At 39.9% G+C, this 7,828-nt stretch overlaps 1 long non-coding RNA gene across 1 annotated transcript; it reads right to left on the bottom strand.

Moving 5' to 3' along the window:
- Positions 1 to 1,768: 1,768 nt before the first annotated feature.
- Positions 1,769 to 6,046, bottom strand: LOC103185327. The gene is made up of 4 exons (XR_488625.2): positions 5,762 to 6,046; positions 3,512 to 3,611; positions 3,332 to 3,415; positions 1,769 to 2,193 (listed from the first exon to the last, which is right to left on the bottom strand). It is a non-coding gene; the product is annotated as an uncharacterized LOC103185327 (long non-coding RNA).
- Between the last annotated feature and the right edge of the window lie 1,782 nt (positions 6,047 to 7,828).

Below are 7,828 nucleotides of genomic sequence, written 5' to 3'. Positions count from 1 at the left end.
TTGCTAATTCAATCCCACTACCCCTACTCATACACACACACACTTGTAATTTTAGCCAGGGTGGGAACAAGAGGTGCTCCATTTAGCGTCAGTACGCTAGAAAAGGGAGGTGAAAAATCAACAGCAAAAGCAGCAACAAAAATCTGGTGGGGCACTGACAGACATATATTTTCAAGCCAGCATTTATTTGTAATGTGGGCTGCCAATTCATTAAGATGATCTTCCAATAAAGCATGAAGGGTATTGTAGGTAAGCGCTTTGCGGATGAACTTGAGAATCCGTCTGTATGTCAGTCAAATAAATGGCACAAGTAAAGTGAGATTTTTTTCCCCTGGTACCTCTTGATCAGACACAAATTGACATGGGGAAATTCATGAATATCTTAATAAGGGCCTATTAGCAGTAAGAGCCAGGTTATCAAAATCACCCACTAGTGTCTATGGTGGGGCTCAATGGCCCTTTCTTGTTCTGCTCATCACTTCTATGATGTGCAGTCTTTTACTGCAAAATTCAGCCATAATCCACTTTCTTTACTGTACAATTTCAAATATATTCCAGATTATGCAGAAATACTGTACTTCTAATTAGTTGACAAGATAAGTGTGCTTTCATGAAGTAACAGCTCATGATCAAAATACTCACGATTTTACCAGAATCTAATGAGGTCTTATTTTGGATCTTCTGCTTTCTAAAGAAGCAATTAATTTCTGTCAAGAGATCTAGACAGCTAGCAGACAGCGAGCAAGCGACTTGCTGTCAGTCTCTTTTAACATGCTGTAACCTCTGCCAAATACTATGCTTCAAGGGCAGCTCTACAAATGTTACTGTAGATTTTTGTTCCCCGCAGATACATCTGTGATATCCTTACAGGACAGCTGGTATCAATAGCTGCAGACAAATTCACCAGATTGCAATATTCCAAAAGCATACCTTCTTTCAAAACATTTAATCCTTAATAATAATTGTTACATTATTGTAAAAAGTTTTCTGTATATTGTAGGCAAATGTGGCAGCCAATTTGCGCATAGCCAGATCCCACAAACAGTCACGTGATGGCCAATTTGGGTATTCTGGGGATTGTTGGCCAGGACATTGGAAAAACTTCCATTCCTTTTCCAATAGGGTGATGATCTTACTGGCCACCTGAACCGGCAGATGGGATCTTATTTTGAATTATCATTCAAAGGACAGCAGCTCTGAAAATGTAGCATTCCCCCAGCACTGCATTGGACATCATCTAAGATTTAAGTCTATAATCCCAATATGTGATCATAGTCTAAATCTTAGATAATGTCCAATGCAATGCTTAGATGATGCAGTGCTCAGATGGTGTCCAATTCTGATAATTCTGAGTGAGTGCTAGCAAATGAGCCAAGATGGCAACTTTCGTACAAACTATGAGTATTCCTTTCACATAAAGCTAGTGTTAAATGAAAACTGTGATATTAAGCAACTTGTACATAACCAGCCAGTACTGTTAAGTCTTTTGGGTGTTCCTTCTGATGTAAAAGCCACTATATAAATGTAAATTTGTATAACACAGAAGTGGATATATCAACAGAAATTTGACTTGGTGAAAAGGTGATCGGTAACAAGACTGCAAGTCATGTCACAGTATACATCTTTTTAAAAGCTGCTGTAGAGATTGGGTGTTGGATTATACAGTGGCTTCATGAAAACAGATAAAGTTAGCAGTAATAAACTCATTGTTCACTTGTACACAAATCTGCCAGATGCTGTCAGAAAGCAATTCACACTGCAAGGTGATAATGTTTAAATTAGAGGCTGCATTTGTTTTATTTTAAAGTGACCGAAATAGACATCAAAAAGAAACCATACAACCAAATAATACAAAAGTGACAGGATGAACATGGCAAAAGTGCACACAGTATATTCTCTCTGGTCATTCAAGGATTTTACCTAGTAGAAGTTTAAAGAAGTTATAATTACATAGTTATAATTTATGAAGACAACCATTTTAAAGGATACAGTAAACCTATAGGAACATATACACCTGCGTAAAATAGCTTAATTACTTCCTGCAAGGGAAGTTACCCCAAAGTTCAGACATTGTGAAGTTAATTGGCAATTCTTCCAAAAGCAAGTCTCTACTCCGGACCAGGCCATTCATTCTCCTTGTTTCCAAGGGTTAACTCTTGAATTTGTTGCACTGTAATTTTATTGATTTGGAGCCTGAAAAAACATTGAAGCAAAAGCATGTTACATCATGCATATTAAACATTTACTCCTTTTTAATACATTTTGTCATTCAGGTGAGTGTAAGTGAGCATTAGATTGTTCATCATACACTAAGTGTATTTCATTAAATAAAATGTATGATTTTAGAACTTTAGAATGCATGTTACTGGAAAAACATTTATAAATGTATCCTGAAACTGGAAGAGACAATACATTTAGGTATGGTGTAATATCATCATATTCAATGGTTGATGTTTAACAGTGTGGAATATTAGATGACAAACTATTAAACACTTGTCTCAGTAAGGTTGAAAATGTATGTCCACAGTAAAGGCCAACCACTTTCCAGTTGAGCCACATATGACGCTGTATTAAAGTTATACGGGAAGGCCACAGCAATTAATTTAATTCTTTGAAAAAAGTTCAACCAATATAGGTTCAGGGTTTAATCTACTTTCATGAGGAGAGAGGGTAGGGTTGGGGAGGAAGGAAACTGAGAATTTTGCAGCACTCTTTTAAAATTTGGTCAGGTGATCTTTCCATTCAGTTGCAGACAACGCCTTGTTCCACCCCTAATTATACTCTTAATTTGTCAGCAGAAGACGCAGCTCAAGAAACAATATGGGCAATACAATTTTTAGGAAAAATCTGAAGATGCCCAAGCTCCCATTTCTCCTTGAGTGATAAGAGTAACACTGTTAAGATCACAACACAAATATGCAATTTTGAAGAGGTCTCGCTCCTTTCTACAACATCTTGTTACACCAATATGCTGTGCCATCACATTGCCTCTCACAATAGCAAGCTATTCAGGTTTAGCTGGTTAGACTCCAGCAGTATCTCAATTCACACTCTGGAGTCCCAAGCTTTGGCTCTCACCAACCTGCGCCTAATACTTTCCAGAATTAGGTAAGCAAGGCGAGTCCCTTGATAGAGAATGTGCACATTCCATTCCAGATAGGAAATTTCCAGGAGTCAGTGGCATCCATATGCAAAATTTTCAGTCTGGTATGGATACCAACAAAGCTGACTAGACACAAAAAAGTTAATCTGAAACTGTATTTTACACCAACTCTCATAAATGGTTTCACTGGGTTCTGAATGGAAACAGTCACATTAAATAGTAACTTACTCTGTAGCATTGATATGCTTCTGTTTCATAAGCCTCTGTGAGCATGGAGATAGCATGCTGTCTGTTGGACTTCTGAAAACGTTCCTAGAGGTGAAAAGTGTGTTAGTGCACTAAAAGTATTTTGTTGTGTACAGGTATTCTGATTTTACAGAGATTGTACAGATATTCTGATTTTCTTACTTTTCTTGAACCTGTTTTCTCTTGGTCAGACTTGGAGTGGGAGGGTGCTGGTTTGCACTACGACTCTTGGTTAAGCCTTGATTTGTATTCATGTTAATATCTAAGAGAAACAAGTTGAGAAAAGATAGTGAGCAGTATTTAAATAAGCATCTATCACTCTATTCTGGTAATTCATTTTAAACTATGTTAAACTAAAAACAGGGAGAAAAACAAAAGGTGGCATTTGACAGTAAAGGAAAAGGCATCTTTAGAATGCTACCAGAGAATAATTTAGTTAGAACATATTTTGCCTTCTCTCCTCCAACTGCCACCCAAAAATGCTCCAACCACTCCCTATTGCATAACAATGCCTTCTTGTTCATGCAGATAGTGTGACCCAATATGCAATGCTCAGCAAAAATTCATAATCCTGGTCAGATTTGCAACTCCTCAGCATGTTCAGTGTCAAAATCAACAATTCAATTACACTCAAAGGTAGTGACACGCAATAAAGTTTACACAACTTGAAAACATTCTTCAGGAATTTGGATAATAACTTTAAAATGTAATAATAATCATTATATTTGAAATAGACACCTTCCACACCAGGAGGATTTCTCAAAGTACTTCACAGGGTATAGTGTAAACTAATCATAGCGCTGTGTAATTTGTAGGCAAACAGTAATGTCCCACAAACAGCCATGAAGTGAGTGACCAATTTTATTTGGGGGATTGTTGGCCAGGCCTCATGGAGAGGCTCCCTTTCACTTTTCATATAATGCCAATGAATCTTCATCATTCACCAGACAGGACAGCAGTTTAATGTCTTATCCAAAGGATGGCGCTTCCAACAACGCAGCACATCTTTACCACTGCATTTGAGCATCAACTGATTCCATACCATAGGAATTCAACGTCTCAACTTAATACTTCTGTTCTAATTTCTTTCAATTTTCGGTTAGAACACAACGATAAAATGTGGGTAGCGGTAAAAGAAAAGCTCCTTTTGTTACAGACCAGAATAATTAATAGTTTTTAATTTAATATTTAAAGTGAGTTTACATAAGTTGCCATAGATTTCAAATACTTTGTTTTGGAGTGGGGTGTTTTTGATCCTGAAAGGCCAATTAAATTACAGTTTGCTCCAAAATTTGTTTTGTGCCCAACTACTGCAAATTGCAGTATTACTGCAGGTCATTCAGCTCTATCATAGTCGTGTACATATACTTAGTATATAAACATGTTTTTATTCAGAGTGAGGATGTTTTCAGAATTTATCATCTGCTTGTACAGTTGCAAGGGGCAATAGGAAAATATTGACTGTCTGAATTATGTTACTCATAATCTTCTGATCCACAGTGAGAGTGCTACCAACTGAACCGGGGTAATATCAACATACTCTAACATAATTCAGAAAGTCAACATTTTCCTATTGTCCATCGCAACTGTACAAGCAGATGATAAATTCTGAAACATCGTCACTCTGAATAAAAACACTTGTATATACTAAGTACAGGTACACCACTATTATAGAACTGAATGAGCTGCAGTAATACTGCAATTTGCAGTAGTTGGGCACAAAACACATTTTGGTGCAAACTGTGTAATTTAATTGGCCTTTCAGGATCAAAAACACCCCACTCCAAAACAAAGTATTTTCTATCCATGGCAACTTATTTAAACTCACTTTAAAAATTAAATTAAAAACTGCCAGTTGTACTATTCTTTAACAAAAGGAGCTTTTCTTGTACCTCTACCCACACAGAGCTAACAGTTTATCGTTGTGTTCTAACCGAAGGACTGAAAGCAATTGGAACAGACGTATTAAGGGTATCCTTTGGTTATCAAACAACAAACAGAAGGCTAGGAGTAGGTTGCAAGCTCGAACACAGAAGCCGAACGAGTTAATAAATCTCAACTCGCAAAATAATGTTAAACAAATAACATTCAAATGTTGAAAAAAAATCAATTGGTCACACCCAAAACGTTAAAGCTACTGGTTTTCTCGTGCAGACATTGATTGACCTGTCGCGGGTTTCAATCATTTTTATTTCAGATTTTTTTCCAAAACAAAATCACGAGACATTGTTAAAAAAAACTAAACTTGTGTATTGGCTTTAAATACAGTATTGATATAATAACGCCTCTGTAGGTAACAGCAGCAATCATCAACGATACCAATGAAAGCGAAATGTTTAAACAGCTATTTAGCAACTCGGCGCCATCCAGGTATTCAAAGAGATTGACACCACTTCTAACAGAAATACTCACAGCAGCGGCTTTGATTTACTTTACAGGCACTTCCTTGTAAACGGTTGAGAGCGTTCAGTGAGTGTGGAGCTGCGTTACACGACTGGACTCAGTTGCACTTCACCCGCAGACTGAGAGCGGCGGCTGTGAGGCTGATTCCAGCTTTCAAATGTGGCGCTTCTTTCCTGCCCGCGTCCCATTGGCTGATACAGCGCGATTTCAAATCGGCACAACATTCCATTCCAAAGGCGGGAGCCGCGTCTCGGTCACTATAGCAACCGGGCACCTGAGCCCCCACTGACCCCCTCCACCAGCCCCCACTGACCCCCTCCATCAGCCCCCACTGACCCCCTCCACCAGCCCCCACTGACCCCCTCCACCAGCCCCCACTGACCCCCTCCACCAGCCCCCACTGACCCCCTCCACCAGCCCCCACTGACCTCCTCCACCAGCCCCCACTGACCCCTCCACCAACACCCACTGCACCAGCCCCCACTGACCCCCTCCACCACCCCCCACTGACCCCCTCCACCAACACCCACTGCACCAGCCCCCACTGACCCCCTCCACCACCCCCACTGACCCCCTCCACCAGCCCCCACTGACCCCCTCCACCAACACCCACTGACCCCCCCACCAACCCCACTGCACCACCCCCACTGACCCCCTCCACCACCCCCACTGACCCCCTCCACCACCCCCCACTGACCCCCTCCACCACCCCCCATTGACCCCTCCCAGCCCACACTGCACCAATCTGGTCCAAACTGCTCACCTCTCCAATGTGAATTGATCCTTCATTCCTTCTTCTGCAGCTTCCATTCCAATTCACTGACATTAGTTCATACCTGGAGGATATCTCAAAGCGCAACTGACTGGTCAACCCTTTGCAACCCCGGCTTGGAAGAGGGAAGCAGGAAGCTCAAAAGATGGCCAGGGAAGGGTAGGCATGTTTCAAAGACACAGAGCAAGGCAGCAGGACTTGTTGTTCCAGAGAGATGGGGCAGGAAGGCTGGAGGCTCATCCATTCATAGGGTATGAAGCACGTGTCGTTTATGAAGCAAAGGGAGCGGCCAGGGCAGCCAGCTGCAGAGACCATATAGGCATTTTAGAGCCAGCACAGTGATATTGACAACATACATAATTTGGAAGACTAAGTAAAGTCACTGCAAATTAGGCATAATCCCGTCACCGGGTACTTGAAGCCAAATAGACTGGAGTGAAAATTCTACGACTTGGGCCCAGCTTCAATTCGGTTACCTCGGTGTGATTGACCTTATACTCTGACCGTCACACTTTAAATGTGTCAAAATGTAAAAATATTCACAAGATTTTGATTCCTCTCTCTAAAAAAAATCAAATCAAAATACTGCAGATGCTGCAAATCGGAAAACAGCTTCCATAGATGCTGCCTGACCTGCTGAGTGTTACCAGCGGCTTCTGTTTTTGTTTTCAAATATTTGAGCAGTTTGGCCTGGAAATGGAATAGAATGAATGTTTTTTCTTGAATGCAGTTATTTTGTCATCTGGGTTCCCCATGTTGATATCAAACAAACTATGATTCCAAGGTCCTCGTTTTGACTTTCCCTAAGAATTAAAACAGACCATTTTGTAATCCTCTGGTCCCACCCATCTGGTGAGTAGTGAAAAAGGTTTTGGTTTGCTAAATGGTAATTGACATTTGGTTCAAGCAACTAAAGACTCTAGTTACACAATCACAAGCGACAGTATAGAAAATTGTTTCTCTTAAAGATCTGGTCAAAGTGCTAATTGAATCACATAATATTGAACTGAACAGAAAAAAAACAGGAATTGAACACACATCACTGCAGTGAATTTTAACGTGGAATAAATTGGTTTTAATTCAGACACATCGATACTACTTTATATTGTCATTACATTGTCAAAGACTAGAAGTAAAACATGAAACATTTTTTAGTGCATACTTTTTTTAAAAATAATAGTCATGACCCACTCTGGTAGGAATGTATCACATCTGCATTCCTGCCCGGAAGATTAGAAAAATATGAATACATTTTACAATATCAGTCTATATTCTGCATTACCACATTTTGGAATGATGCTAAT

Source organism: Callorhinchus milii, unplaced genomic scaffold (assembly GCF_018977255.1).
Source record: "Callorhinchus milii isolate IMCB2004 unplaced genomic scaffold, IMCB_Cmil_1.0 Scaffold5, whole genome shotgun sequence".
NCBI lineage: Eukaryota > Metazoa > Chordata > Chondrichthyes > Chimaeriformes > Callorhinchidae > Callorhinchus > Callorhinchus milii.
Note: the sequence above shows the minus strand (reverse complement) of the source record. Positions and strands in the feature narration are given on the sequence as shown.